At 45.2% G+C, this 23312-nt stretch overlaps 1 protein-coding gene across 1 annotated transcript in view; it reads right to left on the minus strand.

The window, feature by feature from the left end:
- The window catches only part of LOC144827606 (mediator of RNA polymerase II transcription subunit 1-like), a 648236-nt gene that overhangs the window by 267400 nt on the left and 357524 nt on the right, over nt 1-23312 (minus strand). The window lies entirely within an intron of this gene.

A 23312-nucleotide genomic window follows, 5' to 3' on the forward strand; every position in this document is an offset into this window, starting at 1 on the left:
CAACATTATAAAAAGCCCTTAAAGAGGGCCCGGATGCTCAAAAGACAAAAAGGACATTAAGGAAAAAAAGATGAACAAGCATTGGCAAAGCCAACGGGTCTTGCCTATGTGATACCTATTGGCATTACCAATGTCTCTTAGACATGTTGTACAGCAGAATGGCTGCTGCACAGCATGGCTAAAAGGAAGTGGTGTAATGTAGACTCGGGTAGAGCGGATCGGGGTAGAGCGGAGTAGAGTGGCAAAGAGTAGAGAGGAGTAGTATTGAGTGACAGAGTGGAGTGGCGGAGGAATGGAGTGGCACAGAGTAGAGAGGCATAGAGTCACACAGAGTGGAGTGGCAGGGTGGAGTAGAGTGGAGCTGCGTAGAGTGGAGCTGCATAGAGTGGAGCTGCATAGAGTGGAGCTGCATAGAGTGGAGCTGCATAGAGTGGAGCTGCATAGAGTGGAGCTGCATAGAGTGGAGCTGCATAGAGTGGAGCTGCATAGAGTGGAGCTGCATAGAGTGGAGCTGCATAGAGTGGAGCTGCATAGAGTGGAGCTGCATAGAGTAGAGTAGAGCGGAGTGGCGTAGAGCGGAGCAGAGTAGAGTGCATAGGGTAGAGTGGCAGAGGAGAGTGAGGTAGATTGGTGTTGAGTGGACTGGCATAGAGTGGACTGCCATAGAGTGGACTGTCATAGCGTGGAGTGGGGATGAGTAGAGTAGAGTGGTATTGTGTGGTGTTGAGTGGAGTGTAATTCTCACATGGAGTGGCATTGTCGGAAGTAGAGTGGCATTGTGGGAAGTAGAGTGCCATCGTGGGGTATGAAAGTTGCCAGCGTTGCCACTTAATTGCCCTATAGCACTTAAATGCCTTGACAGGGCAAGTAAGTACCACTTAAATGCAATTACATTCAATACAATAGACTACCAATTATCGATACATAAGATCTATGTAAGTGTCTGAAGCCTTTGGCCCAATGCATGCGCTTGTTAGTATGTACAATGCTTCTGTAAGCACTGGTTCTATGAATAAATGCGTTTTAGACAGAGAGGGGTGAGTAAACAACCTATATTATATAGTTTAGGTTAAAGGAGATGGAGCAAGGTGGCAGAGGTGAAAAAATAGTCTCTTAGTCAAGTCGCAAGCAACGGACGCACACTGATTAAATTTAATTATTCTGTGCTTGGTGAAACGGAAGTGATGTCGAGCATATGCCCAACGATAGCCTAATAAACTGGGCTTCAATGTCTGATTTGCACACAAGAATTTTTAGAGTTTTCATTACAATGCAGGGATGTTTCTATATGGGCAACATCACAAAATATCCTGTATTTATATCTACGATTCCATCTGTGCATTCACATCTGATATCCGAGGTGGTACGGACTGCGTGGTTGAGAACATTGACACCACCTGACTTTTCCACTAGGCCCTCCTCAGATAGATCCAGTGATGCCACTTCCTTCTATTATGGCAGCGTACCCTTTGGCTACTATGCACGCCCTACAAATTTGCACAACATAACAGTTGCAACATGGAATGCCTGGATCACCTCCCTTACAAGCTATGAATCTGATATTGTGCCTATCACTTGTGCTGGTGTTAAGTTGCTTACCTGCACATTTGTGTTCATGGCCGAAGAGCCTGAGGTTACATTTGAGCCACGGTGGAAGCTGGTATTCTTCCTAGACCCGGCAGGTGGGTATGCTTGTGTATGTTGTGTTTTTGTCCAGTAGCCTTCTAAGAACAATTGTTACTTACCTGTAAACAGGTGGTTCTCCAGTGTTGGTGTCTTTCATAGATTCACATGCTTGAATATTCCCCGTCGTCGAAGTGGGAGTGCCACGGTAAATAAAATAGCAATAATGCTAAATATATATATATATATATATATATATATACATAATACAAGAAAAAGAAAGGAAATACAACTGAAATCCTCTAAAAAAACGATTCCTAATAGGAATGCAAGGTAAAGAGAAAAAACCATTTGTAACACATTAGTGTCATTATGTTAGTCCAAACTACAGCCAATCAGGCGCCAGCACCCTCTAGAACCTTCTCCTCAGAAGCTCAAGCCCTCAGATTTTCGTAGCACAAAGTAACCAAGAGTGCATGAGGAGAAGAGAGCCTCTGAGGGGAGGAGGGTGGGTCGCATGTGAATCTATGAAAGACACCAATACTGGAGAACCACCTGTTTACAGGTAAGTAACAATTATTCTTCTCCAGTATTAGGGGTGTCTTTCATAGATTCACATGCTTGAATAGAATAGAAAGCAGTAACCTCCTAGAACTGAGATTGCTAAGCATACGAGAAGAATCAAGACAGTACTATAATAATAATAATACAGTCATAGAACATCAAAGCAATCACAGAAAACAATAAGGAGGAGGGGACAGAGGCTCACCTTACTGAAAAAGATGGCGAAGCACTACCTGTCCCACTGCGGTATCCGCTTCATTGATGGCATCCAAACAGTAATGTTTGGTGAAGGTGTGCCTGCTGGACCATGTCGCTGCATGGCAAATCTGATGAAGTGGCACACCAGCAAACAAGGCGGTGGATGAAGACATCGCCCTCGTAGAATGAGCCCTCACTGAAGACTGCAATGGACTGCCCGCTTGTTGGTGGCAGAAGGCAATGGCTGAGGAAAGCCACCGGCCAACAGTCGGCTTGGAAACTGGATGTCCCCTGCGCAGTCGTCCGTATGCAATGAATAGTTGGTCGGACTTGCGGAAAGGGGCAGTTCTTGCAATGTAAAATTTAAGACATCGCTTGATGTCCAAAGAATGTAGGCGCTGCTCCGCCGGAGATTTTGGGTCCGGATAGAAAGTCTTAAGGAACACAGGCTCATTCAAATGAAAATCCGTAGGTACTTTAGGTAGGAAAGAGGGGTTGGTACGAAGTGCCACTCCGGTAGGTTTGAACTGTAGATAAGGCGGTTTGACAGTAAAAGCGTGAAGGTCGCTCACGCGACGAGATGAGGTCAAGGCCAGAAGAAGTGCAACCTTCCAGGTGATGAATTTGATATCGGCCTTATGGATAGGCTCAAATGGTGACTTCATAAGTTGAGATAATACCACATTGAGGTGCCAAGCTGGCGGAGGGCGGCGCACAGGTGGAAACTTGCGGAAGAGCCCTTTGAAAAATTGACGTATAACTTGTGATGAACAGAGGGATGAAGAGCCATCATGCCAGAAACGAGATATTGCAGCTAAGAAAACTCTCAGAGTAGAATGAGAGAGTCCTGACTGAGCGAGGCTTAAAAAGAATGGAAGGAGCTGCTCAGGAGTGGAATGGATGGGATGGATATTGGCTGAAGCGCACCAATGACAGAAACGCTTCCATTTAAGTTTGTAAGTCTTGATGGTAGACGGAGCTCTGGCATGAGCTAGAATGTCTCTGCACTCCTGGGATATGTTCAAGTCCGCGAACTCAAGGTGCTGAGGTTCCATGCCCACAATTGAAGCGTCGAGGGATCTGGATGACACACTAGACCCTTGTCCATAGTTAGTAGGTCTGGACGAGGACGTAGAGGAATGGGCTCGCACTGGGACATTAGAAGCAGTTCCGTAAACCATGCCTGTCTGGGCCAACGAGGTGCGGTCAACAGGATGTGGCAGGGCTGCCTCCGCATCTTCCACAGTACCCGCTGTATTAACGGGAGCGGCGGAAAAGCGTAAGCGAATAGATCGCACCAGTTGATCAAAAGGGCATTCCCGCAGGACCCTGGGTGGGGATGCCAACTTGCATAAGACGGGCATTTCTGATTCTCCGGCGTTGCAAAGAGATCCAGATCTGGGTGACCCCATTGGCGGAACACAAGATCCAGAGTCGGTTGGTGCAGTTCCCATTCGTGTGTTGAGGAAGTGGACCTGCTCAACGAGGTTTGACACGCCCGGAAGGTGGACAGCTGTCAAGGTGATGTGATGGCGCAGAGCCCAATCCCAGATTGACTGGGCCAAGCGGGACAGAAGTGGAGACCTGGTCCCTCCTTGTTTGTTCACGTAGTGCATACTGGTGGTATTGTCCGTTTGGATTAGCACTGACTCCCCATGAACAACTGGGAGGAAGGACTTGAGCGCTAGAAAGACCGCCATCAATTCTAGCCTGTTGATATGCCACGTGCGCTGCGTCGGCGACCACTTGCCCTTGATGGAGAGGCCCTGGAGATGAGCGCCCCACCCCTCCAAGGAGGCGCCCGTCGTCAGCGTAAGGTCTGGAGCATGATCGAGGAAGGACACACCCATTTCCAGATTCGCAGGCTTAGCCCACCAAAACAGGCTCCTTTTCATGCGGGCTGTGACGGCAACTAGGTCGTTGAAGGACCCGGAGACCTGACGCCACTGTAAGTCCAGTTCTTCCTGAATAGGACGGGGGCGCAACCTGCAATTTGGGATCAGTGCGATACAAGACGAAGCCATTCCCAAGAATGACTTTAACGTCCGAACAGAAACGGACTGTTTTCGTCGAATGAGTGAGACCAGACGAAGTATCTTCAGACGCCGCTCGTTTGAGACGAACGCTTTTGAGAGCTGCGTGTTTAGGATCGCCCCCAGGAAGGATCTGGTCTGCAGAGGTGCAAACTGTGACTTTTCGACGTTGATGGTCAACCCCAGAGATTGAAACACCTGCTGGCAAAGGTGTGTCCCCCGACCCAGCTGATGGTGGCATTGAGACTTGAGAAGGCAATCGTCAAAATAGGGAAAGATCTGAACTCCTTGTAGACGCAGGTGAGCCACCACCGGGGCCAGTACCTTTGTGAATACACAAGGAGCTGAACGCAGTCCAAAGGGTTGAACTTTGAACTGAAAATGTATTGGTCCCACTTTGAAACGCAGGTACTGGCGATGTTGTTTGATGATTGGAACGTGAAAGTACGCGTCTTGAAGATCTATGGTGGTCATAAAATCCTCGCTGGATAGAAGACGCAGGACTTCCAGTAGCGTCAGCATACGGAATGATTGAGACTTTAGGAACTGGTTGAGAGCCCTCAAATCCAGAATAGGTCGCCAATCCCCGTTCTTCTTGAGTATGAGGAAAAATCGAGAGTAAAAACCCTTCCCTCTTAGATGTTTCGGGACCACTTCGACAGCCCCTTTTAACACAAGAAGACGGACCTGATGGTAAAGCTCCTCGAGATGTGGAGGAGATAGGCCACGAGGTGGGGTGCAAGGAGGAATCTCTGAACTCCAGGGTATGACCCCGTTTGACAATGTCCAAAACCCAGCGGTCTGAGGTGATCGAGGACCACTGGGAATAAAACAGAGAGATTCGTCCTCCAACAGTTTGAGAGTGGCAAGAGTCATTGACGTTTCTGATTTGCGCCACGATAGGACGACTTTCCTCTGTATGTCTTGGAGGGTTGTTGTCGAGACTGCTGATTGGGCATGTAACGTTGGCCGCTCTGATTGTAGGAACGGTATTGCTGCCCACCTCGAAAGTTGGAAGAAGTGCCGCGTCCGCGCGCACCTCGAAAGGACTGCTTACGAAATTGTAGCGTGCCCAAGGACTTCGCCGTATCGGTGTCCTTCTTGATGGACTCAAGGGCATCATCGATATGAGATCCGAATAATGATTCTCCATCATATGGCATATCCAGCATTCTGGCTTGGACTTCCTGCCTGAAGGAGGTGGACTTCAGCCAGCCTTGCCGTCGGAGTGCCGCCGCACTTGCCAGGAGGCGGAAACCTGTGTTAGCCATATCGACTGCACAATCGATGATTTCTTCCGATGCCCTTTGACCATCGCAGAGAATTTGTAGTGCGTCAGCCTTGGAAGCATCAGGTATGAGTGCTATGTAATCTGCAATGTCTGACCACATCTGCCGGTCAAAACGTCCCAAAATGGCTAAGGCATTGGCTGCTCGGACAGACGTGGAGGCCATGGTTGAGAACTTGCGGCCAATTGCATTCAAGCGTCGACCCTCTCTGTCCGGAGGGGCTGTGATTTGGGACGCCGGATTCCGTGCTCTACGCTGTGCGGCCTGAGTCACGACAGAGTCCGGCTTGGGATGAGAAACCAGACAAGCTGGAGAACCAGTTGGGGCCTTGTACTTCTTCTCAAGGCGCGGAATCTGAGCAGGTAAGGAGTTTGGAGCATTCATCAGTTTAATGCCCTCTTTCCAAACAAAATCAATAATAGGGATTGTGTGTACCTGCTTAAAAGGTTTGTCCTTAAAGTCATAAAGAAAACAATCCTCCTCGCGTTGTGATCGTGGGAGTTTGAAACGCTGAGCCGCTTTATCCATTAAAAGATGGAAACTGGCGATATCTACTGGTGGAGACTCACTCGAGGTACCAGGTTGAGGAGAGGGCGTCTGCGCCCGATAGTCATCCCATTCGGCCATATCCTGGTCACCTGCCTCCTCATCCGTGTTGTCTGGGACTTCACCGTCCTCACGTTCTGCGTTCGCCCCCTCATCATCCGCATCCTGCGGGTATATAAGGGTATGGATGCTGATAGATCTATGAACCTGTGAAGGTGCAGGTGGTACGATAGGCGGCAATGCAGGTGGAGGTGGTGCTACAGTTGCCGGAGATTGCGCAGGTATAGTCTGCGGAGTTGCAGGAAAACGGCGATTATAATCGTCCAGCATATGTTGGAGATTAGAAATTAAGGACAAAGGAATGGTGGCCACAGGAGCTTGAGTGAACTGCTCCTCTTGTTGAAAGACTGGGTTATTGTCAGCATCAGAGTCTGTGTCCTGACATTTAATTATCAAATCAGAGGGGCTATGTGCTGCCCCAAAGGTGTCATCTTCATGCTCCGAATCTGTATCATGCTCCGATCTAGTTGCGAACATCGGAGAAGGTGGTTGAGGCTCTGGATCAGAGAGCTGTTGGCAGGGTACTGTAGTGTGAGGATGTGAAGATCTTGCGGTCTTCAATGGCACTAACGGCAAAGATGCAAATGAAGTCGGTGCCGCCGCCGACGGAGCCGTCGCCGTCGACGAGGCTGATTTTGGTATCGTCAACGGTAATTTTGAAGAAACCTTCGTCGACGGAATGGTCGTCGATGGTATCACCGTCGATGGGGGACCCACTGAAGATATAGTCGTCGACGGGGCCGTCGTCGACGGGGTCGTCGTCGATGCTGGTACTGACTCCGTAGACGGAATCTTCGTCGACGGGCCTGTCTTCGTCGATGAGATCTTCTTCGTCGACGAGATCTTGGTCGACGGTGTCTTCGTCGACGAGACTTTAGTCGACGGCGTCGTCGACGACGACGACGATGTCTTCGGGTCTTTCGTCGACGATGATTCTCTCTTCTTCGTTGACGAGATGGGAATCGTCGACGGGACAGGTTTAGACGGCAACGAAACCCTCGTCGACGTTGAGGCTGTAGACGAAACCGTCGTCGACGATGAGAAAGCTGAAGTGGTAGTCAGCGTGGTCGTCGAAACAGCAGGCAAAGCTGTTCTCGTCGTCGGAGCGCTCGTCGATGCTCCCGTCGACGGCGGGACTTTGAGAGGTGTGAAAACACCCCGAGAGGCAGCCAAAGACGCCTGAGAGCCAGGTCTCGTGGGCGTAGAGGTGGTAGGAGTGGCAGAAGACACCACAGGAGCCACAGACAAGGCTAATTTAGGTTTCTTGAGGAAAGGAGAAGGAACCTCCTGAACACTACCACGCTTAGAAGCTGCTGAAGAAAAACCAGAATGTAAACTCTCTGCGTCGGACAGCCCAGATTCCTTGTCCTTAAGACGCTGCAGCCAAAGGAGAAGACGGCCTTCCCTGTCCTTCAGAGTTTTGGTAGAAAAGGTTCTACAAAACTTGCAGCTGCCAGCCTCATGATCCGGGTACAAACAATAAATACACTTCTGGTGGGGGTCCTTATCAAAAAGGCGCAACTTCCCACAAGAAGAGCAAGGTCTAAATAAAGACTTCTTACTTAGGATGTTGAAGAATTTGCTGGAACTAGAGGAATAGAGAAGAAAACTGAGCAGAGCTCAGGGAGACTCCCTTCACACGACGTGCGGTAGAAAATCTAAGGGCTTGAGCTTCTGAGGAGAAGGTTCTAGAGGGTGCTGGCGCCTGATTGGCTGCAGTTTGGACTAACATAATGACACTAATGTGTTACAAATGGTTTTTTCTCTTTACCTTGCATTCCTATTAGGAATCGTTTTTTTTAGAGGATTTCAGTTGTATTTCCTTTCTTTTTGCTTGTATTATGTTTATATATATATATATATATATATATATATATATATATATATATATATATATATATATATATATATATTTAGCATTATTGCTATTTTATTTACCGTGGGACTCCCACTTCGACGACGGGGAATATTCAAGCATGTGAATCTATGAAAGACACCCCTAATACTGGAGAAAAGTAAATATGTGCTCTTCTGCTGTTCTGTATAACTTGTGTCATGATATCAAAGTAATATGAAGTATGTGTTTTCACTGCAGTTCAGTAAAGTTTTAGCCTGGCAAGGAGCTGTAAGTTGTAAATAAGTCAGCCAGCCTAAACTAGGCCGTCGTAGAATAATGTTGCTCGAGTGTCTGAATTGGTGAGACCATGAAAAATAATTACAGAACTTCCTGTCCTTTTTGGGAGATTTGGAAAGGCAGGGGAGCTTCCTGGATGATCTTAATCATTGTCACAGGCTTTTGTGGGAGTACCAGAAGAGTGGGTGTTGAGCATAGGTTGGTAAAAAGTCATTGACAATATGATTATTTTATTAGTCAAGCTTTCATCGATAATGACAAAATTCCTCTTCTGTTACTCAGTTGCATAATTGCATTGACCTACCTTACAAAGCAGCGACCTTACATTTTCTCTGGGCTTTAAGTAAACATTGTTAACTTCTCAATGCAAGGGTAGTCGCTTTATCGACCTCAGAAGGATAAAAGGCCAAGTAACTCTGTTAGAATTCCAACCCATGGACTGCATGTTCCACTCAGATATGTTCAGTGGGTCTGCATGTACAGTGTTATCTTGAGCATATGTTGTAGCTCCGTCTTTGCCAGACAGTGGTCTGCAGTCCCTGGACTGTGGTTTACCAAGAACTGGTTACAAATGCATGCTTTTCAGACAGTGTGGGGCTAGTAGGCGAGGGACCAACATATTTTATAGGGTTGGGGATAAAGGAGCTGGAACAAGATGGCGGCGGTACAAGAAATAGTATCTCAGTCACACCGTGGGCAGTGGATGCACACAAATTAAATCAATCTGTGCTTGGTCCATGCTCCATAGAATGAAACGATGGTGACATTGAGCATATGCCGGCCAATTAGGAGGCATAGAATAGTGACAATGATGCCAAGGGCGCGCAAGCAATGGGCTTCACGCCTTTTATTGTAAACTACACCCATGCACGCACAGGATATGTGCTCTGCAGGCAAGACCTAAAAAGGGCATTTTAAGGAAGAGAAAGACACTGAGATGTGAAGGAATAGGGCGAAGGATGACCCACTATTAGAAAACAACATGGCGTGATAGTGGATCTAAAACAACTAAAATAAAACCGTCTTTAAAAAAAATACACATTTTCTCAATTTTTTTGCCTTACCCCACTAGCTGTGATCTGTAATGTTATCCTAATTACTTATCAGCAATTATCACTCTACCTTGTGCTCTTGCGGCCTTTTTTCTTTATTTGGTGTGAGAGACAGGCAATACTCTAACAGTTCATATAGTAAGTGATAATTGTTTCAGAAAAAGTAAGCCATTAGGGCCAATGTACAGTCCCCATTCGCAAACCAGGAGAAAGCAAATTTCACACTGACTGGTTTGTGAAAAGGGATGCTATTTGCAGTGTGACCTGTGAATTATAGGTTGCAGTGCAAATCATCCATTTGCAGGAAGTCGCAAAATGAACTACCTAAGGAATATTAATTATGTAGTTTGTGAACCTCTCTGTTTGGCTGTGAATGCTGGGATGGAGGCCTGCATTCTCAAATGGAAACCATATTTTCATACAACCTGTGTCCATTAAAGAGACAGTTACCTGCCTTTTGTCACCCCAAGACAGATTGGAGTCGACAGGGAAGAGGAAGAACTTTCCAGAACCAGATGTAGACATAGAACAGGGACGTCCCTTCCTCCACACAAAGGCTGGCACCAGGTATTAATATTGGACCGTCAAAGTCATTCTTCAGAATACTTCTGAACCTGAGTAAATTAAAGAAGAAGGACTGCTCTGCAGCTTGAAGGAATGCCTTACTGTCTGAGAAGAAGACTGGACCTGCTCACCTTCATCCACAGTCTAACTCAGAGTGATTCCAAGAGTCAGTTGTCTGACTTCCTGTGTGAGCTACAGGGACACAAAAAGCTTCAAAGGCCTCCCTGCAACTGCCCAAGCTGACATGCTGCCTGGACATGCAACTGGACCCACCTGACCCCTGCTGGCTTCTGCTGGAGTCAGTCTGTGATCCCCCAGAAGTGTCTCCCGATATCCTGGACCCTTGGCTGGCATCAGCGTGTACTCCTCTCCATGAGATTATTTACTGAAGGAGATTATTTACTGAAGAATCACCCTTCAAGGGCTCTGAAGACCTATCTTTTTAAGCTTTAAGATTCTTTGGACACCTTTTGGGACCCTGCCCCCCAAACCTCGACCCTGCCCCCCAACCTCACCCCATACTTGTACGTCTATGCTGAGCGCCAGGGAACACGGAGTAGCCTTCTGCTATATAAAAGATACTCATTCATTCATAAGCCAAAACTAAATTTAAGTTAAGTAAACAAAGAGGTCTTAACTGAGGTGTATCATCGTTTGGAATCTGGCTTGGACAGATCATTCAACAGGTACAGATTGTCAGAAGTTACGTGAAAGGCTCTCATGCGTCACAGCGATCAAGTGTAGGTACCTTTAGGGAAGTGATCAACGGGAATGTCGGTCAACTGCTGACAAAAAGTGGCTGAATAACAGAAATTTTGATGCACAAAACGGATTTATGCAAGGCAAATGACACGTAATCATGAACACTAGTGATGGATGAAAGCCTGACAAAAGTATTGAAAACTTTAAAAAACAAAAACAAATCATCAGGCAGTATTTTAATAGAAAAAATAATAATGTTGCTTCAAGGTACTAATATTTAAGTGAAATAATGTTTGTAGCTTGAGCGTGCGTACATTTATGCACACCTTTACCATTTTCCCTTAGACCTTAAATTTAAAATCAGGAAATTCCCCAAATATAAATAAAACAAGAAGTTGGATATGTGTTCTCATGGCAATGCCCACTATCCTTCTTGTAGATTAGAATTATCTTTGCTAGTTTCCCAGACCTTGTTGTAAGTGCAGTATTTACACCAGTATTGTTTACCAAGAATAATGCAGAACACAAGCATTGTGTTATAGCATATTAAAAATGTAGCCTTGAGCTAGGTTAGGACTATAAATTTGAGGTCAATTTGGCTTTAAAGAGAGCATAGTGACTTGCTCAGCTTTATCTGGTATGTTTAGATGAAGTCAAAATTTGTTGGCAATTAAGACAAGTTTGAACAGATCTCTGACTTGCAAAGAAGCAAATGCAGGGTGCCCACAAGTTACGTAGGTAAAATGTCTTGTGTTGAAAGTTTGGAAGGATGCTACAGGAGAGATTTGTGGCCTACTATATACAAGTCAGATGCCACAATCTAGGCTGCAAAGGGTTAGCTATTTTATGGCAATCTTTAAGTCCTAGATGTAATGATGTGATCTGAGATTTTGTTTTAAAGACTGCATATGCTAAGGCTATTTTTTAGCTTCTGTTTTTTAGGTCAGGTAGCCATCAATGAAAACAACATCGGATCTAATGTCTAATGCATGTGCATGCATGTCAGAAAATCCATAGTTAAGGGGTGAGACTTATTTTAAGTACAAAAAGAACAAGTGATGGACAGAATGCTGAACAATGTCAAATATTCACCCCCAGTCAGCAATCTGGGTCTAACTCCATAGTGTTTTTTGTGCACCATGTCATTTCAGTTTGGACCCAACCATTAGCAATTCAGCCTTGACCCTGCTCCCTATTGGAACAGTCCAGCCTGAGCTGTCAGGCCAGGCCCTCCCTGGTCACGAAACAAGCATTCTATGACAGGTTTCATGTTATCACCTCTCATCAGTCAAGATAGCTTGAATCCAGTGGCATGGCGAACACGGGACCCGTGTCTGGGCAGCCCCGTCCCAGTCGGAATGATAAATGCAAAAAGAACAAATAGACGGTCGGAATGCAGAATAATGCCAAACACTCACCCCCTAAATCCATTGTTATTTTGCTCACCACGCCAAACCAGTTTGGACCCAGTCTTATGCAATAGGGGCCTGGATCAAGGCTAAATGTTTAATCTGCTTATTGTCCTGGAAAGTCTAATACGTGATTTTCTTCACATTTCAAACACCTGCCTCGGCATTCGCCAACTCTAGATGTCAGAAGTAAATACTCCACCTGGGCATCCTGAGAGTCTAAAGACCGCACCTGTGTCTCTGTAACCAGTTCCAGTCATGGACACTTCTTCCTTATTCCCGCAGCCTTCCCTGACTAAATCTGGGCAATTGATTCGAGAACCAAAACAACTTATTGAAGTGTTATGATGTATATATGTATTATTTGTACTTTTTACTCAACAAAAGGGGAGATGTAGTATCTTGTGATTTAGAGATGACATGACCCTTTTGGTTCCTGATGGACTCTGTAGGACAGTGCCCTAAGTGCTTTGCTGCGGTTGATAGAATTCATGATGTAGAATGTTCAGTTAAATGTAAATGTAAATCCAGTGCTTGTATAGCGCACAAATCCCCCCCGAAGGGGTATCTCGGCGCTGGGGGCTGTGGGGAAGATTAAGCGAGCTATTGCCCAGAGTCGCAGGGTGCTGGGCAGACCCCTGCTGCCGGAGCCAGGGATCGAACCGTGATCCCCTGCGTCCAGTGTCAGTCGCCCTGGCCGTGGCGCCACATCTCTCCCCAGTTAACAGTTACGCACTGAGGAATAAAGATGTGTAATACCAAGCTCCGTGTGTGACAGGATCACCTACATGTTCCAAGGCTGGGGAGGGCCCTACACAGCCGATAAACAGCGGCAAGTCATCAGGAGCCATGAGCTGGTGGCTGAATTCACCCGATTTGGTGCAATAATGCTCCGTAACGGTGGTAATTTTCTCAGGCCCCCAAACTAGCCCCATCAAAAGAGGATCCTACTTTCTTAACCACCCCTTTCCCCAAAGGCCACTGAGGAAGAATACTCAGTTTGAGTCATCAGAAAGCTAGGGGATGGACCGGGCTGACACTCCAGGTAACCAAAGAGGTGGTAATGGCTGTGCCAGGTATTGGCAGAACTGACTGAGTATGCCCCCCTCCAAACTGTAATTTCAATTAACCAACACACAGAGTTGGGTCTGGTGCAGGAAGACTAGTTAATGGTCTTTCAAGATTTTTAAGAAGATAAAGGCTGCAAAGACATTCTTGTGGGATCTCTAACAGAAATAGGTTTGACAGAGGCTTCAAAACAGACACTCCAGTGTGTCCAAGATCAGCAAATTATAACAGTGTACGAAAGTAGGATCTGCTTTTATGGCCACCCCCACTTTTTGCCTGGTGCCAAGCTGTTTTTGACTATTCTGAATGGGATCCAGCTAATGAGGACCCCAGTCTCTCTGTTTTCTCCCCTAAATTGTTATGTTCAGTACATAGGTACATCCCAGATGGGATACTGAGGTACCCTCATCAGTCCCTAGTGTATGGTACTAACGTACCCATGGCATAGGTACCAGAGAGGTCCCACATGGGCTGAAGCATGCATTATGCCACCCTTGGGAGACCATTCACACTGTAACTACATTGCTGCCTGTGTAAGCTGGTACTAGCACCACTTACGAAAGATATATGTTTCCTATATCTAGGGTCACTGCACTTGAATCCTATAAGTCACCCCTATAGTAGGCCTTTGTAATCCTGAAGGCAGGGTGCTTGGTTCTAAGTGTGAGGGTGCCCCTACATGAGCAGGATACTCCTACAGCCTAAAGAGACCATTCTCCCGGGTTGTAGATGAAACAGCCATATACCATATAGAGGGGCACTGTGTAATTCCGTGATGACCATCTCGAAATTGGCTGCAACAAATCCTATTAGGTTTGGTATCAAACATGGTGGAATCATACCCCCACACTGTAAACTGTGTGGGAGGTATGATTCCAAGCACTGGGACAGGCCTCCATTGGGCTCTCAGTGCTCCCGGTACCAGTCTTCTAGACCCGTACAGCACAACATGGCTGCTGCCGACCAAAGACACGATTCTGCTCTCCTGCTCCTGAGCCAAACACGAGCAGGGGAAGGCAGAACAATAGGTATCCTGTCAGATCAGGTGTGACCACCTCCCAGACAGGATTTAGTGTATTGGGGCTGGGTGGGTGCGCTTGCCAGCTCCACTCAGTCTGCATGAGGCGTTCATTTGGTGCCTCCTTGCATAGTCTAATTCAAAACAGCTCTGGGAGCTGTCGGCTCCCACTCTGGCACAAAACTGACATGGGAGTATCCTCACCCCCTGTCCAAGAGGGTCCTCTGAATCTTCCCAACCCTTTCCTTAGGGGAACTTAAGGGCTTACTTGCGGGTGGGTCTCTAGACTCGTTGTGGGATAAGGGTCAAATCAGACACTACTTCTAGACACTACTTCTTCTTCTACCATCTGGGCACTCTAGACTTCGCTGGACTTCGTTTGGGCTCAACTTAGTCTCTCTTCCAGCCTGCTGCACCATACAGGAACCTTCCAAAGCCTGTGGGCATCCAAGACACCTGCAGGGATCTCCCTTGGAGTGAAGGAGTCCCTTCCGTGCATCTGCAGGCACCACAACTAAGCTGGCTGGTCTGATGATCCTAAGCTGCTACAGACTCCAAAAGCTCAGCAACACAGATGGTGGTTCTCCACATCTCTCGAGGCCTGCCCTGCCCTCTCACCAATTTGGAGGCTAGTATCTCTTGTAGGAGCCGCAGGAACCAAATCCCTGTGCACCGGTTCAGCTTTTTGGCTTTCTTACACCAAGTCCTCCGGGCTTCAAGTAGCCCCAACCTCAAGCATCTCCAGTGACCAAAACCTTTGTCCACACCACATTGTTTGCACCTTGGCCTGCATCTTTTGGTGAGCTGCTCGAGGTCTTCTTGTGACTCCAGTGCCTCTGGCCTTTGTGTCCTGTTGAGGGTCACCTTTGTTTCTTTTTGACTCCCCTGATTGCTTGCGGCCTGCCCTGACTTCCCTATTTATGGCAAGTCCTCTGGACCTTGCTGGTCCTGACATTGCACCTTCTTTAACTTCTACACTGTTTGCAGTTGCCAAGGCGTGTTGTGTTCCCGACGGTCATCGACCCCTCAACTCTCGAATTCCGACGTGGGACAACTCGTGCACACCTCCTGATCTTCACCAGCATTGCCTGGTCCTCACAGCGGCATAGTGAAGGTCACCATCAACTCCCCTGCAACTCCTGACATCGGTGGGCATTCGTCTTCAAGGTCTCCGGGTCACTTCTAAGTGACAATCTCTGTCCCCTCTGCTTGCAGGTACTCTTCAACTTGAATCCACCTTCAGATTCCACAGGACACTTTCTCCTTCTCCAGCAGCAGCATTTTCCTGAAGTCCTGCATTGGGTTCTACAGCGGTTTCCGACACCACGTCACACCTATGCATCTGGCTTCCCTGGTGTAGGTAACGTGGGTACTAGGGTATCCACCGGTGGGGTGTCTCTCCAACCTTCTGCCATCTATGGGGTTTCTTCAGGGCCCACTGGGAAGGGTCCTTAATCTTTAAAATTGCAACTGCAACTTGCATGTTGATTTGTATGGAAAACGCAGTTGTTTTCCCACACTGCACAGATCTCCGTGGAGTTCCTACTCACTCACCTTGGGTGGTCCTCTGGGCATTGTCTTGACATAAGTCGTGGTTCTTATACCACTTTCTTGCAATATGGTTTGGTCCCCCCTGGGGTCCACTGTGTATTCTGTGCTATTTATGCAATTTCTATGCAAAGTATTGTGTGCATTGTGCACATCTCCGGGTAGGAGATATCTGTACGTGTTAGTGGGGGTTATATAATAAATACATATTTTTATAAATACAACACTTAATCTATACCTCTAAGATTGAATTCTGGTAAAACAAGCTGCTTTACACTCCTTCTGGACTAAACCTGAAGGCTGCTCTCCACAGTTACCACTTAGAGAGCTTTCTAAGGTTGTCTAAGACCTCCTAAATCACCATAACAGTTTGGACTGGTGTAGGGTGTTTACTTACATATGTGTGCATCATATACCAGGCCAGCTTCTCACAGTGAGTTTGACAAAGACGGCATATTTGTGACTAACAGGAGGGCTAGGCTGGGACCATGATGTGCTACATTGCTTTGTCCTTTCTATTGCGCTAAGTTTGTTTGCTTTGTTTTGCTTACCAATTGGCTTTTGGTGTTCTCAGTACAAGGAGGAGGGAGGGAAGGGTCGTGAAGGGTAGTGAGGGGGCTGGTGCTGGGATGTGAAGTTCCACGTGTATAGTAAACGTAGTTAAATACATTTTAGTTTTGTTTTCTTTATTGTTTTCGGTCTCTTTATTTTGGGCTGGGCATGAGGGAGGCCAAGTCAGCATGGGTTGAAAATGGGCCAAGGTGCATGAAAGGGTCTTATAGAGGGTGGTACGGTGGGCAGAGCGGAGGAGGGGCTGGGTAAGGAGGAGACATGGGTAGTGGGTTTTAAATGCCAAAGTAGGAGGCAGATCAGGGGAGAAAACAGTTTTCAAAAAAGTTGAGTCATTTTCTCAAAAGTGGTTTTAGTACAAGACGGACGCGACAAAAATAGGTTGTATGTGCCACCTGGGAAGATTTTTGCTGCAAACTGATTTACGTGTCTATTTCAAAGCTTCATGTTATTTCTATGAACGATAATGGTTTCAAAAATCCCCAAAACTGAAAGACAATTTTAGGCTGGCTTGAAAAACAAAAAATATAGCATTTCTGCAGGAGACTAATTTCTGAAAACACAAAGAAAAGCTCTTTAACTGATCACAATTCCATTTATTGCAACCTGCTTTCGTGTCATTACAACGCGTTGTATTACAACGCATTCCGTTACAACGCAGATTTTACAACGCGGGATCCATTACAACGGATGTCATTACAATGCATGGCATTACATCGCAGATGCTATTACAACGCATGGCATTACATCGTAAGTATAGGTAAGTTGACTTTTTTTTTTAAATGTTATTTAGTTTATTGTAATTAAAATTTTTTTAATAATTTAATTAAAAGACATTTAAAAATTGTCATTAATTTAATTTAATAAAATAATATCTATTTAATAAATGTAAATATAATAAAAATTGTAATTAATTTAATTTAATTAAAAAAAGTAATTAGTTTAATGTACATATTTTTTATAATGAAATTAAATTAAATTAATAATATTAAATTATTTAATTTAATTAATTTAATTAAAAAATGTAATTAATGTAAAATAATTAATTTAATTTATTAAATATATTTCAATTAATTTTAAAATGGTAAATATAATTTAATTATCCCTAAAGCCAAACCCTGCCCTAAAACCTAAAAACACCCCTGTACCCCAAAACCCAAACCCTGCCCTAAAACCTAAAAACACCCCTGTACCCCAAAACCCAAACCCTGCTCTGAAACCTAAAAACACCCCTGTACCCCAAAACCCAAACCCTGCCCTGAAACCTAAAAACACCCCTGTACCCCAAAACCCAAACCCTGCCCTGAAACCTAAAAACACCCCTGTACCCCAAAACCCAAACCCTGCCCTGAAACCTAAAAACACCCCTGTACCCCAAAACCCAAACCCTGCCCTGAAACCTAAAAACACCCCTGTACCCCAAAACCCAAACCCTACCCTGAAACCTAAAAACACCCCTGTACCCCAAAACCCAAACCCTGCCCTAAAACCTAAAAACACCCCTGTACCCCAAAAACCAAACCCTACCCTGAAACCTAAAAACACCTCTGTACCCCAAAACCCAAACCCTACCCTGAAACCTAAAAACACCCTGTACCCCCAAACACCTATACATATACTCCTATACTCATATTTATTTAAAAAATTACTTAAAATAATAAATTTAATTTATAATATTTAAAAACATAAATAAATATTTTTATTTATTTTTATTTATAATTAATATTAATTAAATCATTTATATAATATTAAATAAAATTAAAATAAATTATATACTTACCAATACTTACGATGTAATGGTATGCGTTGTAATAGCATCTGCGATGTAATGCCATGCGTTGTAATGCCATGCGTTGTAATGGATCCTGCGTTGTAATAGCTGCGTTGTAACAGCATTACGACGTAAAAGTTGCGTTGTAAGTGACACACACCTGTTTGAAGAAGTGGCAGTCCTAGCTAGCTAGAGATTTGCTGGGAGCAGAATAGAAACATTAGTTGATGAACTAGGTAAATGGGTAATTGTGGAAGTATTACTATACCACTGATTAATTACGGTTGCTTCATTTTATCGTTCAATATGAGATGAATCCGACCCTATTTACAATCAGGTTACTTCTATTAGCTTCCTTTTCTAAAACTACTATCAGAGGTCATTTTAATATTGTCCAAAGTCTGGAGTTGTATGGTATTAAGCAGAGGATTGTCCAAAGTGAACTGAGGGTGACAAAGACAATTGCTTAACTCAAGACTGAATTAATGTTAGTTAACCGTTGGAGAGTGGCTTATGCTTACAAAACAATGCATTTGTTTTTTGGTTTGTTTTCAGTTTTTAGGATGTATTGTCTTGTTTCATCTTCTATATCTGAAGCTATAATACCACATATTCCAAATAGTTTTTTTGGAACATGCGGTCATCTACTTAGATGGCTCTATCATCAATGGCCGCCCTGTCATTTAGACCCTCAACAACACTTTATTTTCAAAGGCGTTCTTCTTAGAGGAAATTGGGAGCACAACCCAGGCATTCTTTATGGAACACAAGAGTATGGTCACAATTGAGATTGTCTGGAAGGCATTCAGAGCAACAATGAGTGGCAAGGTATTTTCCTTTCAGCATATTCTGACATTTAGAAAAAAAACCTGACCAACGCTTTTGATTCAGCAGAGGCTAATTTGCATCAATCAGACATTTGACGGAGCTCTCTAAAGAGAAAAAGCTAGAAAGGAACTCCAGATCTTTTTTTTTTTTTACTTTCGAAGGAAGTTAGAAATACACAAAACTTTGGTCAGCAGCTCTAGGAGGAGGGAGACTTTAGTGGTAAATTGTTAGCTCGACAGATTATAACTCGCACAGTTAAGAACTACGGCACCTAAATGAAGGACACTAGAACTGGAAACTCGGTCATGGACAGCTAGAGGACTGAATCTATATTTGTAGAACGCTTTCAAAAACTATATCTGGAATACTGAACCCCACAGGAGAAGATATTTTAAGCTTTTATTGCAGAATTCCAAATCACGTTTTTGTCAGTACAGACAGCACTTAATCTCATTCACCCCCAAATAAATGATGAATTAGTAAATGTCATGAAATCGCTTTCCAAACGTAAAGCCCCGGGGGGCGGGAGGGGGGATCGCTATCCATCTGAGTGGTACTATTACATGCATACATACCCAAAGTATCTACTTTTGGGATTTTTTAGAGAAGGAAATGTTACACCCTCTTTCAAACAAGCATTTGCAATGCAATCCGTCTCGCCTTTGAGACCTTATATGTATTTAGCTATGCAGCGCATTGGCCTGGGTGCTGAACCACCTACTGTTCTTTAACATGGAGGGAAAGTAAGCACCACACTGCGTGACACGCCAGGTATGGGAACACATGGAGAAAAGTGCCTTTCAGCTGGAAATGGTATAGTCCAAAGCTCTGTTTTTAATATAAAAATCACGGTTTTTGGTGGTCATATCATTGAAAATACAAGATATGAAAAAAAATTACTGTGTACGGGTGCTCATGGAAGAGCATTTCTATGGACTGGATTCTAGAAAATGCTAAAGTGATTCTGGTATTTCACTGACATCTGCTGGTTGTTTTCCATCAAGAAAGTTAAATAGAGGCAGTTGCCAGAAAAACGAAATAAAGAAAGTCCCTCAGCAGAAAGCAGTTCTGGTATTTTACTGACTTCTACGGTTTGTTTTCTATCAATGATTAACAAGAAGGGGACTCAGTTGTTCCTAGACGAAGAGTAATAGTGATACGGTCAAGAGAGGATGAAAATTGATGAGGGGGTAGTGCTCAGTGGAGTGCTCCCCTGGGCATCCCATTAGTTGGAATGAATGGCCTCACACACCCTTGCGAGTGTCATGCTTCATCATCGGCCGTTGCTCCTCGTTGGGCAGGCGGTGCAATGTCCAACGGGCTCACCTCTAGGAGGGGCTCTTTATCGGAGATCTTTTTTCCAACAGCCTGTGGGTGAAGTGCAAGTGAGGGGCCAGGTAAGAAGTGGATAGTGTAGGTGGGTGTGTTAAAATATAGCAAGGGATACCGGAGAGCAATTTATTCTGGTGGTTCCCCTACTATAAGTAAAACAAGTGGGTGGCCTATGATCGCCAGAAGATTAGGTTCTGTATCACGATCTAGGACTGCACAGCGTTACGTGAGGTCAACATGTTTCTCGCTTCTGCGATTGTGCTGCGATTCTTCAGGACCTTATTAAGTTGTTACATCTATACACAAGAGGAAGACCTGAAAGTGTCAACCTATACACATCAATTTATAACTGTTGTACTACCTGGGTGTACCCGCTCTTGCCTGGAGGAGACAAAAGGAAAAGTTACCAAGACACATGGACAACAATTAACCAAACTTGACCGTGAGCACACTGTGATTAGGTGAAGAGAAGTGACTCGGTGCCTGTGGCATTCTGTGAGCAGTGACCTGTAAGTATCCACTTGATTCACATGTATCACAAGTCATCTTTATCACAGTAAAAAAATAATAATAAAATGAACTTAATTAAATAAATAAAACTAAACTTAAAACATGATAGCAGCAGTTATTTAATTCAAGGTGTCTAATTAATGACCCCTCGGCTTCAACGGGTACTCACCTATAGGTCAAGGAGTCCAGGTGTCAACAGTACCCGGTAGGTGTGGTTTCGAGGGAGAGAGCCAATAGGGGTTTAATGGCTAAAGGGGAGATAAAGGCACCAATATCCAGAGTTATCAGAGAATCCCCAATGTCTGAACGTTTCTTGGAAGGGATAATGATATGTAGGTGGGTGAGCAATTGGATGTTATCAACTGCTTATGTTGAAGGATAGCCATATCCTTATTCAAGTATCAGAGACATAGGCATATACGTCCGTCGTACAGCATTGGCATATTGCATTCTGTTCACCACTGCCAGTGACTACGTTATGATTCTCGTAGGGTTGCTGAACCTAAAATTGAGCTAGGTTCAAAATAATGGGACAAGAGGCCCTAGGCAAATTAAAATGCATGTGTCATTCAGTCCACCTGTGCATACCCGGTTTCAGATACACGTGCCACTGTCTCTCGTGTTTGATGTTGTGGCCCATCCCAATCACACCTTGGTACAACTAAGACCTCCCTACCCGAGGCCAAAGGTGGTCATATGCGATTGACTGAGTAGTGAAGTAATCTGAGGTTTAGGCGCATACATGCAGTTCTTATCTCAACTTTGGTACTACCTCTATATTACAATCAGTTGCCAGTTGTACTCCTGTGTGTTCGACTAGGCAACGAAGCAATCTATTGTATGAGGAAACATATGCGCTTCCACCAATTTACCATTGTCTGCATGCCCAATATTGAAGCGTAGCAGGGATTTATACTGCGCCCTCCAACGTGCCCAGTACATACAAACAATCTGCGGCCAAAGGTACTCGTTTAAAGCCAGCCATGTAGCGCCCACTCATCCTAAGGAAGCGCCAGGCACGCACATCAAATTCGAGGTGTCCAGATCTATTGTGTATAAAGATATAAGAGCAACAGCCTGCTATAGTAGCAACAGCACGCAATCTGCGTGCTGATCGTTGAGTTGTGGCCGAGGCTCGCATTGTCTACATCATGCCCAGTTTTACACATATACATAACGGTCAGGCGTTCTCATTTTGGCTACACTGTGCCCAGTTCACATATATACACAGAGAACGGGGGTTCTCGTTTAGCGCTGGCCGTGTAGTGGCCGCCATTGTTAAGGACGCGCCCCGGTGTGCACATCGTATATTAAGTGTCCAGGTCAATCCCCCGCGTCATCCGCGCTAATGCGGGTCAAAGACGTAAGGCGCGCCGCCTACTTACTTGTCAAAGCCTCGACCAGTGCTGTTTCGCCTACCCATCTCTACCGGGGTCCGGATAGTGCCGGGTCCCCGGTCCGGTGTTGAATATATTGTTGGTTTGGGGCGTCACCCCAGTGACTAGTAGGTCACGTGCTGGGTACTACAAACGTGGGCGCCATCTTAGAGTAGGCAATTCCTGGCGCCTACACAATAGAAAAAAGGCAGGATCACCTAAATGTACGGTGTTGACTCCGTAGCATTCGATGTAATCATTTGGTGAGTGTGGAAGTACACACAACTATAGGTCAGTGCCCATATGTATCAGGGTTGAGTTTAGCACAGCTCATCTCTTTCATAAGAAGATGCTAATACGGGCGCCATCTTGGAAGGGTAAAAAACGGACCCCTTCTTGTGTTTTGCTCATTGCAGCGCTATATATGCAATGCAATGGTTGTTGTATTAAGCTTATGGGATATCCTGGGGGGACCTATGTTATACTGGTCCAGTAGTCCAATGGTCCACCCAAGACATAAGCTAGATACAGACGCTTAGTGTGTGTCAAGCGTAGGACAACAATCCAATGATGTAGTTAGAGACAGCTCCACGGGATGTCTTCGTTCAATCCCCGCTTGTCTGAGGATAACCTGTGTATCCAACGCTGCTCCTTGTGGAACAGGTCCTGCTTGGATCTGCTGTTGGGTGTTTCAAGGATGATCCACCAAATGGAGTCAGCAGTATGATTGTTTTCCAGGAAGTGACGGCACATCTTTGTGTTGGTCTTTTTGCATCGTATATTGCTACGATGTTCCGATATACGAGTCTTGACCGCTCTGGTGGTCATGCCAACATATTGTAATTCACAAGGGCACCTAATGAGGTAGATACAATTGGTGGAGTTGCAATTCGTATGATTGCGGATTTCCCAAGTGAATGTCTCTGTCAAATTGATGGACTTAGTCACATTAGTAAAGGGGCAGACACTGCAGGAACCACACGGGTAATGTCCCATCACTGGTGGGAGCTGCCAGAGTGTGTTCTGTCTGCGGCCTCTACTTGGTTTCGGTCTGGTGTGTACCAGGACGTCTTTGATGTTGCTGGACCTCTTAAAAGCAAACCTAGGGATCTCCAGA

Source organism: Lissotriton helveticus, chromosome 4_1 (assembly GCF_964261635.1).
Source record: "Lissotriton helveticus chromosome 4_1, aLisHel1.1, whole genome shotgun sequence".
NCBI lineage: Eukaryota > Metazoa > Chordata > Amphibia > Caudata > Salamandridae > Lissotriton > Lissotriton helveticus.